We start from the raw sequence: 11352 nt of genomic DNA, 5'->3' as shown, positions 1-11352 counted from the left end.
TTGAAAAGATAAAAGGCAACCTGGACGTGGTGGCATACACCTTTACTCCCAGTGTGTGGGAGGCAGAAGCTAGCTAGCCTCATCTACATAGAGAGTTCTAGACCACCCAAAGCTACATAGTTAGACTCTGTTTTAAATTGCTTAAATAATGAATCAAAAGGTAGCCTGCCGGGCTGGAGAGATGGCTCAGCGGTTAAGAGCACTGACTGCTCTTCCAGAGGTCCCGAGTTCAAATCCCCAGCAACTACATGGTGGATCACAACCATCTGTAATGAGATTCGATGCCCTCTTCTGGTGTGTCTGAAGGTAGCGACAGTGCACTCACATACATGAAATAAATAAACAAGTCATTAAAAATAAATAAAAATTAAAAAAAAAATAGTAGCCTGCCAGGAGTTGTGTGCTGGGTGTATAGGGACTTCCTGGTTGACTTTCTCTTGTGTATGTGTGAGAATCTAAAAGGTGATTTCCAGCTCTTGACAGAGTTCTGTAGGCCCTTACAGAAAACCTGCTCTGGGTCCTGCTTGGCCAGTTGGCCTTACCTGTGACATGTGGCTATGAAGACTTCAGTGGTCCATAGATGTCCTGTTCTGTAGAACATGGTAACTTGGATGGCCTTTTCTTACTGTTTTGCTTTGCAGATCAGTATAAACTGAGGCCTACATGGGCACTATACTTTTCTGTCAGATAGTTAGTTAGGTTTTTTGAGACAGAGTTTCTACGTGTAGCCTTGTCTGTCCTGGAACTTACTCTATAGACCAGGCTGGCCTCAGACTCACAGAGATCCGCCTGCCTCTGCCTGGTGAGTGCTGGGATTAAAGTCACATGCCACCACTGCATAAACCCTATGTAGGCTTTTTAAATTGCTGAGTCAGGCCAGATGTGTGTGAGTGTCTCACACTCTCTGTTTCCATTTGAAAATCACGTTGCTAATGCCCAGCTATTTGGGGAAGCCAAAATTTGTCTATTTTAATGCCAAATAACTGCCTCTTCTGTAAAACACGGCATTTCTAACTACTCTTATGTTTGCACAGTGAGGTTTGTTTTTACTGGAGAGCTGTGTAAGTTGGACTCCGTGCCTTCCAGATGTTATTCTGCATGTCAAGTGCGAGGCTGTAGTTGAGCCCATTAAACATCCTATGAGGTACACGGAGGACCAGTAGGTGCCTAGTGATAGTAATGTTTTCATTTTTAAATAGTTAAAACATCTTTTTTGTTTATTTTTGGTTCATTTGAGACAAAAATTTTTCAGTATAGGCCTGGCTGACCTCAAGCTCATGGTAATTCTCTGCCTCAGCCTCCCAAGTTCTGGGATTCTGTGTCTTACTTACTTAAGACAGGCTCTCTATGCCTGTCAGGCCTAGAATTCACCCTGGTAATCAGGTTGGTTTTGAACTTACGAAGATCTGCCTGTATCTGCCTTCCAGGTGATGGGATTATTGACAAGTGCCGTGATGCCTAGCCCTTTACTTTCTACCTGGCAAGTTATCTTGACCTGACTTTTAAATTGATTCTTTATGAATTTTAGATCATACACCCCATATCCCCAACCATCTCCCTGCTTCTTCATATCCTATGAAGCCCTGGATCTGGGCTGGGTGGTATCTGAGTTGGTTCGCCAGCTAGTTCTTTTCCTGCACCCACACCACCAGGATGGGCTCTCCAGCTCTGCCCAAGCTAGCTCACCCAATGCTTCATTCAGCAAGGGTAGGGCTGGCTCTCCTCTGGGAGGGCCAAGAAGTTGGGGAGGGTATCTCTCCCTTACCCAAGCTAAGCCCCAGCAGAGTGGCCTGGCAATGATCCTACTTTTGGTAGCAACCTGAGAGCTCACCTTTGTCCCACTCCATCCCCTTTTTTGAGAGGAGCCTAGTGCAAACAAAGAGAGTCCTAGGACAGCCAGAGCTACACAGAGAAACCCTGTGTCGGGGGATTATTAAGAACACTCACTGTTCTTTCAGAGGGTCAGAGTTTGGTTACCATGTCAGGTGGCTTTCAACTGCCTGCAACTCCAGTTCCAGGGGAGCCAGTGCTTTCTTCTAACTCCACAGACAAGACATGCACTTACACAGATGCATACATACAATACATACATACATACATACAATACATACATACATACATACATACACATCAATAAGTTAAAATAATTGGATATGGTGGTGCATGCTTTTAATCCCAGCACCAGGGAGGCAAAGGCAGGCAAATCAATGTGAGTTCGAAGTCAGCCTCGTCTACACAGTGAGACCCTGTCTCTAACAAATAAACACATCTTAAAAAAAAAAAAAAAGAGCAACTGTAGTCTCAGCACCTCTACCGCAGAACTCATTCTGCCGAATCATTCCTTTAACCTGCAGGTTACTCTGGTGGTTAGCATTCTGCCTATGTTTTCTGCATAGCCAATCACCCTCACATGTTATGGCTTAAAATGATAGGCATTTATGAGCTCGTGATTTCTATGGGTCAGGAATTCGAGATCAACAACCCAAGGCGGATGAGGCTGAGGTGCCAGTGTAAGGATGAGGTTAGTTAAAGGACCTGTTGAGTTTGCATCAAGTCATTGGTATGGTTTATCTGAAAAGGGTTGGGGGAGGGGCTCATAGAGTGGTGAGAGGTCTATACAGTGATGTTTGGTGCATAGTGACACAGTATATACAGCTCTGTTGCTCCTTTTGCAGGTGGTGATGGTGGTGGTGGTGGTGGTGTGTGTGTGTGTGTGTGTGTGTGTGCGTGCATGACAGGGAGCATAAACAGGCCCTTCCCTGGTCGTATTCCAGCAGCATCTGATCATACACAGAGATAAGCCTTTCTGCTTCGGTGTTCTAAATACTAGCCAGTGTTTTCCTCTGCTGCTCAACTGAGTCAAAGAAAGAACTGGCTGGCTCTGCTAAGACGTGATCATGTCTGTGTATTGAACTTCACGGGCATCTTAAAGGATTTTCTAGGACAATTTTTACTTTGTGTGATTTTTTTTCCCCCCTCGCTGGAGGTCTTGGCACTGAATCGTTTGTAAAATGAGTCTCCTTTGGACCACTAAACCCAACTACTCTCCCTTAATCCCCTGCTTCCTGGGAGAACTTTCTGCCTAACTGGAAAAACTGTTTGGAACCGAATTCTAACTAGAATTAGAAATGGCACTCAAGGAGGTGAGAAGAGACTGTGTTAACCATGTCCTATCAGCCACTGACGTGTAAAACTAACCTGGCTCCATGCCACCCTGCATTTGAGTAACGTTAACAGTGCCTAAGAAGGTGAGGCCCACTGATGAACCAGTGACCACAAAGACAAGGAACTACTCTAAGCCCAGGGCACTGGTCCAAAACAAGCCATGTGGTTCCTGAAGACCATACCTTGCAAGAAATCCAGGTGCTGTGGAACATTGGAAAAGCCACCCAACCAGGACTGAGATTAGATTTGTAAAATGACTCCATCACTAACTGGTGATTTGGGGAAGAACCTTTCTGGCTCTGGGTACCCTCATCTGTCAGTGGGTAGGACTAGGCTTATCTGCTCACTGTTTTGTCTATTTTTTGGGGGGGGATTCGGGGGAGTCTTGAATTCTTTTGTTCATACTGAAAATATTGTTCATCTCCCCCCAAAAAAGACACAGAGTGTGTCTAAACTCAAGGATTCATGTAAAAGATTTCAGGCAACTAGCTGGGGCGTGGCTGGTCAGCACTGGGGAGGCTGAGGTAAAAGGATTGAGACATCATGTAATAGTGGGATTCTCTCTCTCTCTCTCTCTCTCTCTCTCTCTCTCACACACACACACACACACACACAGGGTTTTGTTGTTGTTTTGAAGCAGGTCTTGCTATGTAGCCCTGGCTGGCCTGGAACTCTGCCTCCTGAGTGCTGGAATTAATGTCCTTCACCAACACGCCCAGCTAAGATATATATTACACGTAATAAAGATTGTCTTTAGCAAGAAGCCTAAGAAGAAGCAGAGGCTTAGAAGCACAAGGGAGCCTTCTTCCTTCCATCCTTCCCTTTATCCACACTGAGAGACGTTGCTTCTGCATCCTGTGTGCCTTGCCCTCTGTGTACCGTGAAGGAGAATTGTGCAATCACTGGAGACTTGTGTTTATCAGACGGCATTTCTGATGTCAGGGACCCACACTTCCTGTCCACACACTCGAAGACCAAAGCCATGACAATAGGCTGGTTCTTTTGGAAGCCACAATGCCCGTCCAGACAGGGTATTTGTAGACAGTCTTTATAGTGCTCTTGTCCAACTTAAAGAGGGGGGCCTTCCCACAAACACAGTAAGGACGTTCTGATCATGTTGTTTCAAGGTTCATCCTAAATTAGTGTCTGGGAACTAATCAGACCTTGAAAGTATAGGAAAATATGGCCTGAGGCTCTGGGAGATCCACAACAGGTACAGGCAGAGGCCAGGAGGTCTGCATGTCCCTGATGTAAGTTTCTTGTTTGTCACCCGAGTGAGCCCAAGGTTATGCCCCATGATTCTGACTTTGAAGTAGAGAGGGTTCAATGCCTAGTGGTCACCTCATTTCTGACACACATTTACCAATTGCCCCTGAGCCTGAGGCACCAATTTCAGAGGCTCTGAAAATGTCAACATACGCAAGTGAAATAGACATTATTTTAAACAGAATCACAGAGAAACCCTCCGGCCCCCAAGTCTGGTAAGATCAAAGCTAGAAGTCTCTCCACTGACATCAGGGCCAGGACCCAGTCAGTGTCCCACAGCTGGTCATTCCAAACTTCTCTCTCTTTCTCCCCTCCCCCTTCTTCCCCCTCTCTCCTCTTTCTCCTTTCCAGATGTATTTCTTTTATTCTGTGTACATATTTGTGCACTGATAATACAGGAGCCAGAAGAGGGTACCAGCTCCCCTAGAACTGGAGTTTTTGTGGGGTGCTAAGAACAGGATCCCCTGCAAGAGAAGCACATAACTCTAACTAGTAAGCCATCTCTTTAACACCTGGCACCATTCTCTTTTGGGGACAGGGTTTAAGACAAGGTCTCATTGTGTTGCTCTGGCTGCCCTAGAACTCACTCTACAGGCTTTGAACTCAGATATCCACCTCCCTCTGCCTCCTGAATGTTAGGGTTAAAGGTGCATATCACTGTGTCCAGCTAGGTACCATTTTCTATAATTGGGTGAGTGGCTCTGGACATGCCTAGATACAGACGAGGGTCCTGGTGGGGCCTGATGGGACCTGTGATAACTGTTTCCATTCCCTACCATAGCTCCATCCCCTAGCAAGGAACTTGACTCTGACCAGGAGCTCAGAGATCTCTGGAAGAAGGAAATGAAGAAACATGAGAGAGTAACCACATGAGTGCTAACGGTGTAGCATTCAGTAAGACCTTCACCGCCATCTTTCCTTCTGAATCCCCGTCGTCCAGGAGTTTTGTATGGCAAAACTGAGCCATTTCCTTTCTTCCTGGTGCCAAAGTGTAGAAGTCAGATCTGTAAACATTCAGGAAATTTGTCTCATTTCATTAAGGCTCCATGTAGCAGTGTATGGGCTGAGGTGCAGCTGGGGGAAGGTCACACTAGCCATGGGGACAGTAAGCAGCTATAGGCAGCATAGGATGGTGGGCCACCGGCCTTGTGTGGGGGCCATAGGCAGAGCCTATGCTTGTCAAGTGTCCATGGTCCTTACTACCTTGGTGAACCCAGTGTGCATGGCTGCAGGTGCCTGAGGGTGCAGCCAGGGCAGGCTGAGTCAGAAGACTGATGTCTTCCTCTGGCAGTGGCTTGCCAACAACCGCCCTTCCACTCCTGGGAAGAATCAAGGTCTCCCCCAGGTCCCCCAGCCATGCAGAGACAGAGGGTGAGCTGAGGGCCTGCTGGGATTGGGATAGCCTATAGTGTTTGGATGCAAACACAAGGACATACTGTGGTTAATCCTTCAAAACAACCCCCGACATTGCTCTAAGGGCTTTGGGCTGCCTCTTAGCTGGGTACAGGGATACGGTGTCCCTTTGCAAGCTTACTCCTCACTACCCTGACTCTGTGCCTCTGTCTCCCCCACACACAAGGAATGCCTGGCTGGTGCCTCAAGAAAGCCGAGGACCTTCCAACAAAGGGTTAACCTGCACCTAGTGGTAACCCACCAGACTCTGAACCAGCCTTCTGTGCTGCGCCCCTGTATGTAGCCCCAGGACTGCCACTCACTTCACTTGCTGGCTCCGGCCCTACACAAAGGCTGCCTTGTTTCTGGCCGAGCTGGAGTCACATGCTTTCACTCTTAACCAGAGCTCTAAAACGAAACAGCCACCCTCTCTGGCCCCAGATGACCCTGTTTACGTCTGTGGAGCCAATTCCAAACAGCTACAGTAGCGAAAATTGCTTTCAAGGGGGACTTCTTGACTGTCTGTGTAAGAGAACAAATCTTCACATTGTGTAAGGGAGGACTTTAAGGAGTTTAGGGAAATGCCTTAGAGGGGAAAATACTAGGAAGCCAGCACCTGGCCACAACTTCTCTATTTTCTAAAGTATCTCTTACAGGAGACCCCAGGGGCCAAAGATAAAGCTTGCAAGAAACAAAAGGATGAGCAGAGTTTTAAGGGCTAAGAGGCAGAACCTTCTGGGTATTCCTAGTGAGATCCTACTTTGTTTAACCCTTGAAGGAAGCAATATTTTTTTTCTTTTTTTAAGAAAAACAAGTTTTTGTTTTGCTTTGTGCATGTGTGTGAATGTGTGTTTGTGTGAATGTGTATGAGTGTGTATGAATGTGTGTGAATGTATGTGACTGTGTTTGCATGTATGTGTGTGACTGTGTTTATGTGTGTGAATATGTGACTGTGTGTATGTGTGTGACTCTGTGTATGTGTATATGAATGTGTGTGTGACTGTGTGTGTGTGAATGTGTGTGATAATGTGTGTATGTATGTGAATGTGTGTGACTGTGTATGTATGTATGTGAATGTGTGTGACTGTGTGTATGTGTATGCATGTGTGTGAATGTGTATGAGTGCATATGAATTGTGACTGTGCATATGTGTGTGAATGTGTGTGAATTGTATGAATGTTTGTGATGTGTGTGACTGTATGTGCATGTATGTGTGTGAATGTGTGTGACTCTGTGTATGTGTGTATGCATGTGTGTGTGAATGTGTATGAGAGAGAGAGAGAGTGTGTGTGTGTGTGTGTGTGTGTATGTAGTGAGTTAATGAGTGATGTCCTTTGTTTGGTGTTGCTAAGAATAAGAAAGAAAGCTCTTTTTCCTAGTGTAGGGGAATAACCTGCTGAACTGTAGAAGCTTCTAGAAATGTCTGGTGTCAGGTCTGGTTGAGAAGGACCTGTTTTGTTTTTCTGTTTGTACCCTGAAAATTCCCTTCTTTCTCTTTGTGAGTAGTGACCTGTGTTCACAGTGAAGGAAGCCAAGTTTCCTATGATTGTTCAGATTTTGATCAAAGTCGTAGAAGTTGAAAGGAAAACCACCAGAGCCCAGGAGTGCTGGCAACACTAGAGTTCCAGACTAGGTGCCACTCAGGAGTCACCCAGACACCTGCTGGCTTCCGTGCATCCCTGAGAAAACAGTGGAAGGGTCTGGAGAAATTCTTCAGGCAAGGAATGGCAAGTGAGTGCCCTTCCAGTGGTGATACAGAGAAAGCAGGCAACTCCCTTCGGAAGGATTCTGATGCTGCATCTGGTCTTAGCAGGAGAGTCTGTGGCCGATGCGCAGAGTGCACGTACACAGGAGGAAGACTCGGCAGCAAGAATTGCTATCCTTGGCCTAGGGCGTCTCAGAAAGTTGCATTGCTGCACGTATGCAGAGGTAAGTAGAGAGGAAAATGCAGCCACGGAGAGGAAAGAGTAAATGGGATGGCGGAAGTCATGGTGATTCTAGTGAACACAATGGCGCTCACTCAACACTGTAGTCCTGGATTAGGTGAACCATGAAATCTAAGCAGAAGTGAAGTCACCTTTGAACTAAGACAGAGAATAATTATGGGCCATGCTGGACCCTGTCTTCCTGTTCCTGTGATTCAAAGCGCCTCATCTTCTAATATTGTGCTCACAAAATGGGGTAGCCTCTGCTACTTCGGTTATTTATGTAAAACAGAGCCTCTGGCCAAGCAATGTGTATCCAGGAGAAAACTAACCATTTATTTGTATGTGTTCCTTTGGAATGCAGTGTATCCTAGCCCATCCCGTCTGACACATCAATGAAAGGACAGTGGGTTGTCCCCTGCTTTCCAATTTCCCCCCAATGTGTTTTTAAGGCCTTCCTCTGTAGCTGGCCTAGAATTTGGTTTCTAGACCAGGCTGGCCTTGATCAAACTCACAGAGATCCACTGACTCTACCCTGAGTTCTGGGATTAAAGGTTTGCACCACCATGTCTGGTTTATTCCTTCAGTGTTACTATATAGCCCGAGCTGGGCTGGAATTAACAATCTTCCTGCCTTAGTCACCTAAGTGCTGGGTCACAGACATGAACCACTATGCTTGTCTTCTGTCCATACTTGAAACTGCTGTTTTAAGCAATGAAGTCTGGGTATACTTGAAACTGCTGTTTTAAGCAGTGAAGTCTGGGTATGTCAGTAAACTGCCATAATCCCAGCCACTTGGAAGGTTTAAGTTGGAGGAGCAGGGGTTTAAGGCCAGCCTAGGGTGAAAGACCTGTTTCTCACAAGTAAGTAAGCAAGCAAAAGCACAAGGGAAACTTGGTAATTTAGTTGTGCATCAAAAGGTTTCTTAAGAAAGAAAAAGAACCACATAACACTCTAATTAAAATTAATAAAATATATACATACTTTATTACAAAATGTTTGTACAAATGGTCAGCGTCTGTACTCCTTAAACACAAGACTTATTGGTCAATTTCTCTTCTTGTCTTCTTTTCTCTCCTCTCCTCTCCTTTCCTCTTCCCTCCCCTTCCCCTTCCCTCCCCTCCTTTCCCTTCCTCCCCACCCCCCCCCCCCCCCCGCCGCCAGTCTGGGATTAGAGGGGTGCATCTCTATATTCAGTTTGTGAACTCACAGATTTGTGCCTTCTGAGCATGCACTTTACCAACTGAGTCAGCCTCTCTCTCTCTCTTTTCCAGTTGCCGTTTTAACTAATTTGGGGGCTACTGTGCAATCTGAGAAGTTTATTTTCTGTCTTCAGTTGATCACTTCTCAGCTGAGGAGCCCTATGCAAACTTCATTGTAATTATAGCTACTTAGCTTTTTAAAAAATCAATTAAATTATTGATGTTTTATGTGTGTGGGTATTTATCACGTATGTCTATGACAATGTGCATGCCTGAGGAGGCTTCACATTCCTTAGAACTGGAGTTACAGACGGCTGTGAGCTGCCGTGTGGGTTTTGGATTGTGGGTTCTGGATTCTGGAATGTGCTCAGGAAGAGCAGCCAGTGCCTTCAACTGCTGGGCCATCTCTCCAGCCCCAGATATTGAGGTTTTATTCATGATCTTATGATTTATCAATATTTGTACTTATAACTACATCTTCCTGCTTGCTTCCTTCCCCCCTTCCTTCTTTCCTTCCTTCCCTTTGTAGGTTCTATAGCCCATTACTGGCTTCAAACTCACTAAGAATCCAACAATTATTTTGAACTTTAGATCCTCCTGAATGTTGAGATTCTAGAATTTATGTCCATACAATATGGTTTATGAAATACCAAAGATCAAATCCAGGGCTTTGTGCATGCTAGGCAAGCATCCTACGAACTGGACTCTATTCCTAGGTCATCCATTCGTCTGTTCATCTATCCATCCATCCATCCATCCATCCATCCATCCATCCATCCATCCAACCAATTCATCCATCCATCCATCCATTCAATTCTGATTGACCTAGAATTTTTTTTTTAATAGAACAGAGGTAGGAGAAGAGGAAAATTTGCCTTACCTCCTGAGTGCTGGGATTAAAAGCATACTTCACCACTCCCTCTGATTAATTCTTTAGAAATACTCCTAAGCTCAATGTCCGGGCAATAATTTTAAAGGTCTACTAAATGTTAGAATAAATCAAGCTTCTATCTTCACACAAGGGTTCATTCCTTACTGTGTCTGCTTTATGACTGTGGCCTACAGCCTCTGCATGGTTGTTCAAGGACTCAAGCCATATCTAGCTTATTTTGCTGTGACCATCAACAAGTTCTTTTAAAAGCCACCAAGTCTGGAAAACATAGGGTGAGACCGTACACCAGGCTTCTCAGCTTAGAAGGGCTGGGAGCCACTGACATTCTTTCACCTTAAATCGGGGAGGTAGGGCTAGTCACATGGGACGGCACACTCCTCCAGGAAAACTGAAGAATTCAGCTACTGGCCAGGTAGCCCTTTCCCAGAACGCTTACTGTGTGGGGTTTTTCTGGGAAAGATGAAGAAATGTCTACTCACCACTGATAGAGAATCAAGGACAGACCAACATGACAATTCTACGAAAGTCTTGCCTGATGACCAATGAGTTTATTGGGCTCACTTACAGGAACACGAATTACTTACAGGAAGAATGGGCACCCACAAATGGCTGCGTCATCAAAAAGTCTCATCCCGGCATGGGTGATGCTGTCCAGTAGCCACATAGATGGCTCACCCGCTAGCCTTCCACTTTCTGTATTCTCTAGCAACCTCCAAGATCATGTGAAGCTGGGGAGGAGCAATGTGGAGCTTATAGGAGGAAGTAGTTGGCATCTCAGGTGAGCATCTAATCTTTCTCTCGTTCTCTCTCCCCTTCCTCCCTCCCTCCAAGTTAACAAGCCTGAAATTGAGGATGGCACATGGGTAACCACAGTTTCTCCTGATTAAGATGATAATGGCCGTCCTGCTCTGAGGGGATTGTCCCTTGGCACCTGTGCACTGTGAAAGGCCACTTGATTATAGACAGCTGTTATCTCTGATCACAGTAGTGTGGGTTTCTCAAGAGCCATGGATGCCTGTCTCTGGTTGTCTTCTTAGGTCCATAGCTCCTTTTCCTGTTATCTCCAGCATATGACAGTCCCACGTCAAATGTAAAGGGGAATGCAGTACTGTGACCTGAAACATTTTTATTTTGCTCCTGCTGAATAAAAGGATGGCGCTTCGTTGTTTAACATACACTTCCTTATTTTCTGGAAGAATGGGAGATATGTGCACGCTTAATTGGAATTGTTTCTTCTGTTAATTCTCTCTTGGTATTTAGCTCTGTTTTGTTGGGGACAGGGAGGGACAAGGTCTTAATATATAGCCCAGGATAGCCCTGAATTTGCAGTCCTTCCAGTTCAGCCTTTTGAGTCCAAAGATGCCAAGTGTTTTATTTACCACCATGCCCACAGTATTGAATTCCTTAGCTTAGGGCATTAGTATTTTATTGTCTATTTATAAGTTATTTATAAATTGTTTTTTGTTTTATAATCTCATTTATGTGAGTTCCAACATTTTAAATGTTCATA

The sequence above is a fragment of the Micromys minutus genome (assembly GCF_963924665.1).
Source record: "Micromys minutus genome assembly, chromosome: 17".
In the NCBI taxonomy this organism is placed as follows: Eukaryota; Metazoa; Chordata; class Mammalia; order Rodentia; family Muridae; genus Micromys; species Micromys minutus.
Note: the sequence above shows the minus strand (reverse complement) of the source record.